The sequence below is a fragment of the Grammomys surdaster genome, unplaced genomic scaffold (genome assembly GCF_004785775.1).
Source record: "Grammomys surdaster isolate TR1022 unplaced genomic scaffold, NIH_TR_1.0 65, whole genome shotgun sequence".
In the NCBI taxonomy this organism is placed as follows: Eukaryota; Metazoa; Chordata; class Mammalia; order Rodentia; family Muridae; genus Grammomys; species Grammomys surdaster.
Genome location: NW_021604567.1, coordinates 11,821,486 through 11,835,047, shown reverse-complemented (window position 1 = coordinate 11,835,047; position 13,562 = coordinate 11,821,486).

Sequence of the window (13,562 nt, the reverse complement as noted above, 5' to 3'; positions counted from 1 at the left end):
AACATAAATAATAGTTGTAAAATGACACAAAACAGAAGGAAGTCCATTGTGCTTTTAATGTTTTCCAAGTCAAAGCTTAAACTGAGAAAGTGACAGCATCTTCATACCTTATATAAAAGAGATTTCCAAGCACTTATATTCACCTACTTCTCCTTCCCTCCCAATTCCCAATCACATTCTTTAGCATGAGCTATTTCAGATCCTAGAATAACTTTAAAGATTCATGAAAGTAAGAATCATTCATAATTAAAAATATCAAGTGTCTTCTGCTTCCTCTGCCATCTGTCCTTCTATTTGACCTACTCTCTTGGTCATCGGCAGATGAAAACTTCTCAGAACTACTGTAGTCCTATCCAGATGGGAGTGATTGCAAAAACCCCAACTGCAGCTGTGTTCAAACAGACTCCAATGCAGAGTGTTGACAAATCCCCTCTTCTACAAACTCCACGATCCTCTGATGTTGTCGACTATAGCAGATGTTCTTTCTCTTCTATTTTCATGAAATATGTGTGTACTATTGTAAAACTTATACATCTAGGTTTTACATATTGAAATTGGCATTATAACTTCTATACTGATAGTTTTCAAAGTTTTCTTATCTTAAACGTATTTGTCATATATATCAAATGGTGTAAATTGTTCAGGTTTCCTGTTACTAAAATATGACAAAAATAAGGTTGTTGTCTTTTTATGTGAAATTTGAAAATGAGACTGTGAACCTCATTTAAAATACTTATATTTAATTTAATTGTCTTTAATAGTACCTTTTTTATTGGGTATGTAATTTCATAACCACCACAAATACTTCCAGTGACTTCCACTTTATAATCATCAAACACAACACTGTAAGTGTAGCCATACTGAAGGTATCATTATTTGTAAACTGGCTGTGAAGACCGATAAAAACAATAAAATATGCAAAAAGTAGGGTGTGTTATTATAATCATGTGTTACAATTAGTACAAATATTAATTTGGGAGTATGAATGGTACAGCAAAGGCCTTTTACACATATATTTTTTCTGCATTTTCTATTATTACATCATATTATTTTGGATTTAGTAGATGTCTGGCTTGATAAATTATATATTCTTTGAGCTGTATCTTTCTTTTGTTTCACCTCAGTAAATGTTTAAGTCTCTTGGAGTTATAAGCCAGCTGTGTCTTCTGCTTACAGTTGAGTTATGTGGGACAGCGACAGACTGTGGCCATGAGAACTGCCACACCAAAGACAAAGTGTTTGAAGAATATACCTCATCTAAAGCCTAAAAACAAAACAAACAAAAAACAAAAAAACAAAAAACAAAACTGGACACATTTTTTCTAAATATGAAGCTAAGGACCAAACACAAACATGGTGTTATAGTCACAAAAGTTAAGGCATAAAGAAATCACAGTAAGAGTAAATACAAAATTAAGCACTGATTCTTGTTTCATTTTACTTAAAATATCTATTATATTCTTAGCATTGTCTTAACCATACCTAAAGGAAATAGGATTGGTTTTGTGCAATGTGTGTGTATATGTATACATTTGTGATGCATATATGTGTGTTTAAGTGTGTGGAGGCCACAGGATATAGAATGTCATGCACAATAAGACTTTCACCTTATCCCTTTGAGACAGGATTTTCCACTGAACCTAGAGCCAGTTGTGTGCCCAGAAGGGTCTTGTGACCTTTCTGTGTCTTCCAAAGCTCTGGTCTATAGGCTCATACAACAGAGCCATATTGACTTATTTTTTATATGGATTTATAAGTACAAACTATGGTCCTTATACTTGAATGATCCCTATTCACAGAATCACCTCTCCTCTTAAAAGCATAATGGCGAAAGGACCATTATAAACAAAAAGGACCACCTAAAATTATAGACCATATATAATGCATGTTAACTAGAAAAGTTTAAAGTAATTTGTTTATTGCAATAAAACGAGAAACTCTTTCAGGAAATTCATTGACGCTTCAGTAAATAAAATCTAAAGTTTCTTTGATAACTACACCCTTCCCCTCTCAAAAAACAAAACCAAAAACAAAAACAAAGTGGACAATCCAATATATGGCTTAAATTAGATAAGTAACAAATATTTTTACATAATTGTTAAATAGTGAATGACGGCCACAGATGTCTTCATAACCAAAAAAAAAAAAAAAAAAAGAAAAGAAAAAGAATTATCATGTTTCAGGCCTATCAAGATTGACAATTTTGGAAACTGTGTACAAATTTTTATGTTTCATTTATGATTATGAATATATACTTATATACAAGTCCTAAACTGTTGAATAGAAAACAGAGCAGCTGAATTATTTCTATATATTTCTCATGAAATTGTTTGTTAGGATTCATATATGTGATTGTTTTTTTAAAATTTTACATCCATATGTATTTTGTGTCTTTATGTTTATGAAAAAAATGTAACATGAAGAGCATGATTATATAAAAGAAATGTAATGACAATAAAAGCAATATGCTTTTGTTTTTATCTGTGGATTCCAGTAGATTCTGAAGATTTCTTCATTGTCACTATTACTGTAAAATATTTCACTGCTGTTTATCCACTAACCTCTTGATACCTTCTGAAACTTTCTTTTGTTATATAATTCTGTATTTGGGGCTTTTCTATTGATGTGACAAAACACTAAAACCAAGGCAACTTACAGACAAAATGAGTTTATGTTCATGGATCCAGGGGGTTAAAAGACCATCATCATGATAGTAAGTGTATCAGCAGGCAACAGGCTTCTGAGTACTCATATCCTCAAGCCACAACCATAAAGCCAAGAGAAAAACTAAAAACTGTAACTCTAGTTTTAAATTCGCAAAGCCTCCTTATACCTGAAGCAACTCCTAAACATCCCCAATTAGTAAGACCAACTGGAGACCACAGTCAAGTGTCTGAGGCATTAAAATCACTATATTGTCATATTTAAATTATCTTTTGTTATTATGATGTTAAATAATTTTATTATTTTTGTTGTAGAGATATTTTTGGTGCATGTTAATCTGTGCATCATGTATTTGCAATACTCTTGCAAGCCAGGACAGGGCGTAAGGTAGACTAAGACTTAAAGGTTCAGAGAACTGTGAGCAGCCATGTAGGAGCTGAGGATCAGAGTGTGGTCTTCTGGAAGAGCAGCCAGTATTCTTAACTCTTGATCCATTACTGCATCCCTTTTGTGTGATTGTTTTATCAGTTTCACTCAACAAATATAAAACCCAATCAGATTTAAAAAAAAAAAAAAAGAAGTCCAGGATCCACCATAAAATGAGAACATGTTTTGCATATAAACTTTTAGTTGGAAGAATAGAGAAATGAGGTCACATTGACCCAACATGCATTTTTAATCAGTAATTTGTATTATGTCCTTGAGTAAGCAATTATCCAACCTTTAAAATCTGGAAAGGCATTCTGTCCTGACCTAAATGGAATATATCTAATTTGTTCATACTTCCTTGCCACTAAAAAGATATCTGCTAATACAGAAACAGACTAACTTTCTCAATGTTGATAGATGTTAAAATTTATAAGCAATTAATATCAGAATTGGAGAGGTATTGACACTAATTAAAAAGCAGATGGAATTGGATTGAGACAGAACTAATTTAGGCTTTCATTTCTGGCAAACCTAGTCTTCACTTTACAAAAAGCTGTAAGCACATAAAGTAGACACGAAGGTCATTCATGCGTACCTGATTATCTGTCCTCCCTCAATCTCCTCTGTGTCGTCTAAGAAAATTTACTTCACATATTTATTCTGTGATGTAAAGACCTGTGTCATCCAACACTCAGAATAATATTTGGCATTTGATGTTGGATAATAAAAATATTGTCTTAAATAAAAGAAAATTATCTCATTTAATCAGCTAATACAATACTGGTGAGAACATAGTGTATTATAGAATTATAGTGCCAATTATTAAAGTACATACTGTTAGGTTATTCTAGAAGAAAATTAAATATAAATGGCCTTTGTTGTCAATTACAACAAATTGAAAATAAGCAACTTTAGAACATATAGCTTTATTCATCTATCTTTTCATATATCTATGAGATATATTTATATTTACATATTATCTACATGTAATGACAAAAGTCTCCGGAGATAAGACATAGAGGTATTAGAATGGTGAGTGAAATTGGCCACACAATAATCAGGATATAATTAGGTATTAAAATTTACTATCTAGGTAAGAATATTATTTGTATAATATACCAAACAATATTGCATTTCTTTTATGTATTAAAGTGTTCAAGTAAAAAATAAAAATATGTTTATCAATGAGAACAGTTTGAAAATTTTCTATCAACATTTTGCATTATATACATTATTTTCTTACAGTGACATTCTCACATTTAAATACATAGAATTTCAATGGAAAAAATTTTCCATAAGATTTATCTGTAGGCATATATGTGAGGCACTTATTTTTATTGCTGATAGATATAGGAAGAATCTACCTGAATATGAGCCTGAAGAAAAGTCACAAATCTTCTTCCTTCCTTGATTCCGGCCTCCACTCCTGCCTGAATTTTTCTCCTGCCTTACCTTCCTGGGTAGCAACCTTTATAAAGAGCAATTTCCAAATTCATTTGAAATAACAAAAAACCCAGGATATGGATCATATCTGACACTGCTAAGGTGCTTAAGACTCTAAGAATAAATATTGTCACAGACCTAGGTTAAAGCTGCTACTATTATTCTGCTAAATAAGTACATGAATAAAGTGGCTCTTAATGACGTATTGTTATACTCATAGGCCAGGGTATAGTTTCACCCTCATTGGAGATGCTTCTTAGAATAGACGGCAAGATTTATCCAGATGTCCACAACTGAATAATGTGGAGGGAGAGACTTTGGGACTCTCTGACCTAATTATGATATTTTTATCAATCCCCTGCTCCTCTAGTCTTGGGGATGTATGTAGAGGAAGAAACATAATGATTTTATGGGCCACAGAGGACAGATGGTTCCAAGAAAACAGCACCAAAATCCATACAACAGGCATGTGTACTCCCAGAGCCTGTGAGAGTATAAACAAGACCTATCCAGGTTCAAACCAGGTTAATTCCAGCATAAAGAAGTGGACATTGACACACCATCCCATTGTTCCCTAACCAACAAGTATTTTTTAACTAATTCACCTAACACCTGATGGGAAATGGAGAATTTATGTTCTCTATTGGAGTGACACTGGAGAGATCAATCACACTCCTTGCCAGGCCCCAAGTAGTTGGTCAATACCAACGATTTTTGGTTGATATTTTTTGGTATTTTAACCTTATTTTTGTTTTATGTGGGTGCATTTGTGTGTGCACACACATATGTATGAAAGAAAGGGGGGAGGAAGGGGGAGAGAGAGGAAGAGAGATAGATAGAATGAAGCTGGATGGGTAGGAAGATGAGAAGGATCTGGAGGAGTTGAGAAAGGAGGAAGAGTGAGAATTTATGTACATGCTGACAGAGAGCAAGAGGAGGTATAATTAGAGGGCTTGAAGGAAGGAAAAGATGTGGGAAATTGTATAATTATATTACAAACTCAGATGTATGAATAATTAAAATATATACTATATGCAAAAACATTTTTATTAAAATGCATGCCTAATAATAAAAAGAAGAGGACTAATCTAAGAAAAGTACTATACTAAATCAGAAAATGTCTGCAGAGCAAACATATTTAGCAGAAAAACATTGTATATATGTGTGTGCTTCTGTTCAGGTTTGCATGCATGTTTTAACAAAGGTGAGTGTGCTTGAGTGCGTGCATGTGTGTGTGTGTGTGTGTGTGTGTGTAAAGGGCACAAGGACCTCTTGCTCACAGATAGCACTAGGGAAACTAGAAATGTTGAACACATATGCTTTTCTCTTCAAAAAAAAAAAAAGGAGATTTATATTAGCTTTTACCCTGAAGGCCATGATTGGGTGCTGTGACTGATGCACTTGGTGATCTTTCCTAACTGTTGGGCAGGATCCACACTACTCCAGCTCCTGAGCATTGGTTCTCAGTCAATAGAACCAATTCTTATGGAAAAGGTCACAGGTGCCTGTTAAATACATGGACCTGGCATAGGAGTATTGATGTAGCCATTCCTTTTTAGTATAATAATTGTCACATAAAACATTTTTCCAAGTTATACTGTGATTAAATGTGTCAAAAATAAACTGCTGTGAGTCAGATTCTAGAAGTTCAAACCAACATTAGCTAAGTTTTCTTGAACTGGATTTCCTTCTTATCTCATGTAGATCCTTACTTTGCTGGCAGTAGCATTTGCAGGGATCTGTGGGGTGCTGGGCTGGGAGAAGCAGCTGGGTACCTGGTTGAGCAAGTCTTGAACCCTAGACCATTATCTGGATGGCTTTTGCCCCCAGGGCCCTGGTTCTTTTCATTTAGCTTTGATCCTCCACAGCCCCTCCCAAAGAGAAGTCTATGACCATCAGTCATGAGGAACAGTGCCTCAGGCTCTCCCACTTGTAGATGAGGTATCTCCAAGCTCTCAGACCAAGCCAATAGGCGTTATCTGCTGCCAGACCCTCACCCACCCTGAAACTGTATATAAGGGCTCTATTCTGGAGAAGTAAAGGTGTGTTAGAGAATCATCCTGGTGTCCTAGAGTTTCTGTTGCAAGAGCTGTAACATTAGAGCTGTAACACTTGGGGGAGAGATCTGCTCTCATGGAACCTTCCTGGGACACCAAGCTGCTTCCTTGCCAGCTAGCAGGCTTCCTATCGGCCCGCCCAGGCTGGATCAGCGCTGAGAGACAGGTACAGCACTTGGGAGTGACAGAGCTGCGACAACAGAGCAATGGGGGCAGGCAATCTCTCCTCCCTGCTTGTACTCTGTACCCTTTGGCCCAGACCTCTCACACCAGGCCTGGCCAGAGACCAAGGGACAGTGGAGATTTGGGCAGAGGCAGTGGCAGAGACAGTAGCAGACCCTCCCTGCTCTCACTCTGTCTTCAGCCGGGAGATCATCGTGGGACACCCTCCAGAACCGGGGACCCACAGGGATCCCCAGATGTATGTATGTGTCTTTGTCATGTATGTTTGTGTGTTTATAAAATGAAGTTTAAGGCTGCCTTTCTTTATACACTAATTAGTAACAGCAGCTAAATGATTAGGATAAAAATGTATTCTCTTTCTGTTAATTTTAATGTACACTTGACATAAGTTAAGATCATCTGTGAAGAGGAAACCTCATTTGAGAAATTACTTCCATCACTTGGACTGCTGTCAGAGCTGTGGGATATTTTCTTGATTTAAAATTGATGTTGGAGAGGTAGGACCACAGTGGGCATGCCTTTCCTGAGCTTGCAGTTCTGAAGAATCTCAGAAATGAGTAAGTCAAAAGGAGCAAGACAAGCAGCACTAATCCATGTCCTCTGTTTCTGTTCCAGGATCCAGATTCCTGTCCCAGCTTCTCCTGATAACGAACTGTAACCTGTTCACCCAATAGACCCAACCTTCCCAAGTTGCTTTTGTTCATGGTATTTATCACAGCAAAAGAAATCTAACAAGGGCGTTCTTGCTCAGGGCAGAAGCCAATTCCCAGGAGTTGACAGAGAGGACTCTGGTGATATTTTTGCTCTTGATGATGTTATTAAAACTTGTGTCATTTCATTTTGCTTTGAGCAGTAGCATCTGAAAATTGTCTCTCTAAATTTATCACACACACACACACACACACACACACACACACACACACAAATCATCCCTACAAACCAGCTGTTCTTTTATCGCGCTGAAGGTAAGAATATGACTATATATTGCTTGTACTATTAAACTTTCAGTTATGTCCTACAGTCAGGAATATTGCCAGTGACAGAGGACACAGCTCAATGCTGCAGCTTTAAGCTTGAGCTGGTGATTTCTATTAGGACTTTCATGAATATCAACTGTGATGGTTTGCATATGCTAGGCCCAAGGGGTGACACTATTAGAAGGTGTGGCCCTGTTGGAGTAGGTGTGTCACTGTATGTGTGGGCTTTAAAACCCTCATCCTAGCTGCCTGGAAGCCAGTATTTCCCTAGCAGCCTCCAGATAAAGATGTAGAACTCTCAGATCCTCCTGCACCATCCCTTCCTGGATGGTATCATGCTCCTACCTTGATAATAGTGGACTGAACCTCTGAACCTGTAAGGCAGTACCAGTCAAATGTTGTCCATATAAGAGCTGGCTTGGTCATGGTGTCTGTTTACAGCAGTAAAACCCAACTAAGACCTAGAACTTTGACTTTTACTGAAAAAAAAATTGTAGAATGAGTCAGTATGAAACAAATTTGAATTTATTAAAGGCAAGATAAAAAGATTATATGATGTAGAATTAAGCATGGGTATTTACAGAGATATATCTTCAAACTCACCAGGATACAAATATAACATAGATTTTGTGGCTTTTGAGTTTATGTTACACAAGCAATATGACTTGATAGGAAAAGTAAGGAATGAACAAAAATTAAGTTTCAAAAATAAATTAAAAACTAGAAGTTGCTTTATTTCTTTTTTCTGTACCTTGGGGAAGTTCCTTTTAAAATCTGAAAGTGTTGTATAAGTTCTTTTGTCCGTATTTATGAGAGGTGGATGATAATTCATTTAGGCTATAAGGTTTCATATATTCTGACCCTAAGCTATCATGTGCCATATGTTGTTCAATGTGTTTGATATATTTTACAGAAATGGATGTAGTAATAATGTTTGCAATCATTTTTAGGTGATCTGACCGGAAGTCTAAGACTGAGTGCTTTTCATTATGTCATTGTAATGTTAGAACCTCATTGACTATAAATATCATTAAAGCTGTCATATTTCTGTCACATTTTAGAAAGTAAATCCTCTTATAGTTTGCTGGCAGACAAAATAGTGAAATCACTTCCATGCATCATTCCTCTGAATCATCTCCATTCATGGGTCTTCTCAGCTCAACATTCTATTCTGCAGAATTTGACATCTCAGTGGGCAAAGGGCTACACTCACCAGCAGAATAGAGAAAGTGTAAAAAAAAAATAAGAAACAGTATTTTACCCCTGTCATTTTCCGGTTTTGAAAGTTTGGATAATTTACAGGTTAGCGTAGAGAGCATTATGATACAGCAGTGGATGATGACACTAATTGTTATGTGTGGAAGGCAGAAGGGATTTACCGCTTGCATGGGAAATGAAAATTTAACTCCATAATGAGCTTCCTCCCACAGTTCATAATCATTTGTTTTCTTCTTGGAGCTTTCAAACTGTTCTTCTACATAGGAAAATCAAATTTCAAATGTTTTCATTTCCTATAATTAAAATGTTGAAATATACAACATATTTAGAATAGTGAGATATAGAAAGATACCAAGGTACAATGGGAATGGTATCTGTTTACTACAGGCTTTGCCTTGCCAACTACTCAGCACAAATTAACTAACCTGCATTAAGTAATAAAACTTGCATAATACACACAATGTGTATGGCATTGGTGGTGAAATTACTGAGTCTTAGAGAGTCTACCATCACTTTTTTCTGATATTGTGACATGACCTTAATGAATCAATAACTTTCTGTGGTTAAGCTTGTTTCATATCATTTAAGAATTTCAGCATTTAACATTAATATTTTGAAAAACTATTTGAATAACAAGCTATTTATTTTGTGAATTCAAACATAAGGATTCACAAAAAATTCAACAAGGAAGATTAAACGTACTTACTTGGCTGGCTAGTCTTAATTTTGTTGTTTCTTTGGTCAGACAGCTAGAAGCAAGCATTAAAAGATAGGACAGGTACTTTTCCGACTGCTACATAAGTGGTTCATCATGGACAGAAGGAAGGCATGAAATCAGGAGTCACAGAGAAATGAGAAAACAAAGAGCAGACAGGGAGTGTAGCTGGATAAAATGCCTCAAGGTCTGCCATCACAAGGAAGTTCTACAAATTTCCAAGATAACACCAAGATCTGCATTCAATGTATTCAAACCAAAGAGTCTACTAGGGCATTTCACCTTCAAACCACAGTAGAAACATTTAATATTTACAGCCATGATTTCAACAATAAGTGAACTTTTGTTCAGAATAGTGTTCTTTTTAACAATTATGATTTTCAGGTTAGCTCCTATTGTATGTTTAGATATCAAAATCTTTGTGTTGAAATTTTAATCCTAAGTGAAGCATGGTGCTGTCATGTTTGGAGACTGATTTTTTACAAGCACAATTGAGTTCAGGGCAGGGTCAATCACATGGACTGCAATCCAGGATGACTGTTGTCCGCATAACGTAGACATAATCCCAATATGTAACTGCAGCTCAGTCCTAAGGAAACTGCCTGTCTTGTGTCTGGTCTTGAATTTGATTCCCAGCATAAGGAAAAAGGATATACAGATCAAGAGAAGGGGAAGGGGGTAGTGTAGGGAGAGAAATGGAGAAAAGACCTAAAGTACCACCTTACATGGTACTTTCTCTCACAGATCTCAAAGGAAAATAGAATTGCCAGCTATGTTGCCCCAGACTCCTGCCTCCAGTGAGCTGAGGCAAAGATTTCCTGTTGTGAGCTGATGTGTAAGCAACCCAGCAGTACTTTGCAAGAAGCCTGAGGAAACTAAAACATGGATTTCTAAGCAAAAATTCTGTGGAGATAGAGAGGGAAGAGTGGAGAGGTTTAATGAGTTAGTCCTCAGTATGTTTTTACTTATAAAAGCGAATGCATTTAATACTGTCACCATTGTTATGAAAATATCACAGCTTCCTGAAAACTCGAAAAGAATTGTCTCTAGCCCAAGAATTAAGAATCCTCACAAGTGTGTTCTGCATACTTCAACTCTCATCCTGTCACACAAATATTTCAACACAAGTTTTATTACTTCAGTCATATAACATGTAAAGAAAGATTTAGCTAATGTCTCTGGATAAGTTTTAGATACACATAAAACAGAAATATTAAATTACAATTCTGTGATTATTTGCAACTGTAAATTTATTCTTTTCTATAAAAACAAAAAAGCCTTCGTGTTTACCAAATAATATCACTAAAATGTAAGCTATGAAGGAAAGGAAGGCTACTGCTTCAAAGTGCACATTTAATGAATACTTGTGTAAAATTCATTCACTGAGTCCCTAACAGAATCTCTGCGTTAGGAGTTAGGACTTAAGAGAGATAGTTAAGATTAATTGCTGTCATAAAGACAGAATGTTGATCCCAAAAGGACTTGTGTTGTTCTAAGGAGATGAAAAGAACCAAGAAGACTATCCTTTTGTAGACACTGTGAGAAAGTACTGGTTTACAATCCCAGGAGAGACCGCTCCAGAGACCATCCCTGATGCATCTAATCATGGTCACTAAGCCTCTGGAAGTATGCAAACATAAGTTTCTACTCTTTGCTACCACCAACTTTGATATTTTGTATTTGGAGACAAAGTAAAATAATATTGGTTAGCCTAACATGTTTAAAATTCTTCTTATGAATGCTGACCCTCCAGCTGTCTTCTTCTTCTTTATCATGGACTATCTAGGACCTGCATCTCTCTCCATTGTTTTCTGTCATGATATTTCATCTTCTTTTACTGACTGCCTCAAGGAGGGAATACAACATAGGTATAGACTATCGTCAGACTTGGAGTAAAAAAGATATATACTTCAAATTGAGAGGAAAGGACTCTGAGATAGATACCTCATCAGAAATATCCATCTCAACATGAGAATTTTTTCTGTGGACACTGCTCCATCCATCATAGTTCACAGCTCACAGAGACAACAAGAATCCCTATGTGGAAGAAATGAGAGCCAGCTAGCAGTATAAATTATCAAGAACACTTCAGCAAGGTACACAACTTTCAACATAGATTTGGACAAAAGAGAATCATTTATGGCTTCCAATTATAACAAGACATGTCACTAGTTGACTCCAAATGCTTTGGGAGCCCCAGAATGATTGGAGAAGTAGGTCACAAGCACATTTGAGAATGATTGAAATAAGGAGATGTCTAGGATCCACAAACATTATTTAAAAAGAAAAAGAATATGTATCTGTTCCAGAACAATGACTGGGAAAGAGATAGGAACCAATTTACTTCTTCACAGCCAGTCCTGATATGAATGGGAAGTAGTTCTTCCTGTCTGACATCATAGAAGACTCGGATAATGAGTAAAAACAAACCATGTAGGGGCTTGAGATATTGTGTTGTGTAACTATTACTTCTCCAGTTCTCAGCCTTTCTCCATTGCACATAGTTCTGTGTGTAGAGTTTAGGCCTTCTGGCCTTTCCTCTATATTTTTAGGTCATGCTTAGGCCATCATGTTAGTGAAAATATGTATGTAGTTTGTGACATTTCTGGGAGATGCCTCATATCAAAATCCTTGTTTTTCTGTTTTTTTACAATCATTCTGAGCCTCCTCTAGCAAGGATCCCTGATTCTTAGGTCTGGGAGTTGAATTATTCCTGTATCCTAGAAAATGGGTTCTACAACTCTGTATTTTGATTGGATGGACATTTCTGTAATGGTATCTATCTGTCACAAAAGCAAATTTCCTTGGTGAATAGTAGCAACTACACTTACCTTTGGGCATAAGGATAAATACGTAGACTGTTTTTAGGGATTCATTAGTTTAGTACAGTAATGGTTGTAGGTTCTCCTCGAATGTCCATGACTCCATTAGCACTAGGGAAATACCTAAGTTTCTGTTACTAGACAAAATTTCCCTCTTATTGAGCAGCTTTTAAATACATTTGGAGGGCTATTAGTTAATGATAAAGTATACATATTGCTAATGCAGTTTTAGGGTTACTGTAAAGTAGGACGAGCTAAGGTGGGAGGAGCAAGGGGAGGAATAGGAGGAGTAAGGAGTGGAAGAGAAGTGGAGGAGCTAGAGAGAGGAGAGATGTAGGAGTGAGTGATGGAGGCAGAGGTTCACCTGTCTTTAGCAGTCAAAGGTAATTGGTATGTCTAGGTTGGGTATTGGGCTACACTTCTGATTGTATGGGCATCTTGTTACTGATCATTAACAAATCTATGAGCTTTTGGATAATTTAAGCATTAGAGTCTCATTTTCCTACTGGGCCCACATGGATGGCGGGGTGGTCTGGGCAATGCCCAGCCTTGCAGAGACAGCATGGGAGATTGGCAGAATCATCTCCCACACTGAAGTCTCCTGGGTGGCAGGGCTGGTGTCTCTGGCTGGCCATTTCTAGCTGCGTGTGCTCATGTGGCCTCCAGCCGAGAAACATGGCGACTGAGGTAGGCAGAGCCACTGCAGCTTAGATAGTCGGCATGTCTGGTGGCCAATTTAAATAATTACTTCAACACTGTAACACTTGCCATTGCAATTTCTAGTCATTTTAAACGTTATTTGAGTTTTATTCATTTCTCCTTTGATAGTGTCTCCTATAGTCTCTTGCCATTCCAATGTATTTTTAGTTAAACAGCACTTCTAAACATTCCCTAGGCAAGTTTCTTTGAACTTTAATCCTCTAGCTACAAGATGAAGTCTTACAATGCTTTCCATTGTTGATATTGTCCAAAGACATTTTTCAAGTTGATGCCACAAGTAAATTACATCAGTGTTTCTCATACACAGATTCCATTCTGTGTTAATGAGAAAAAG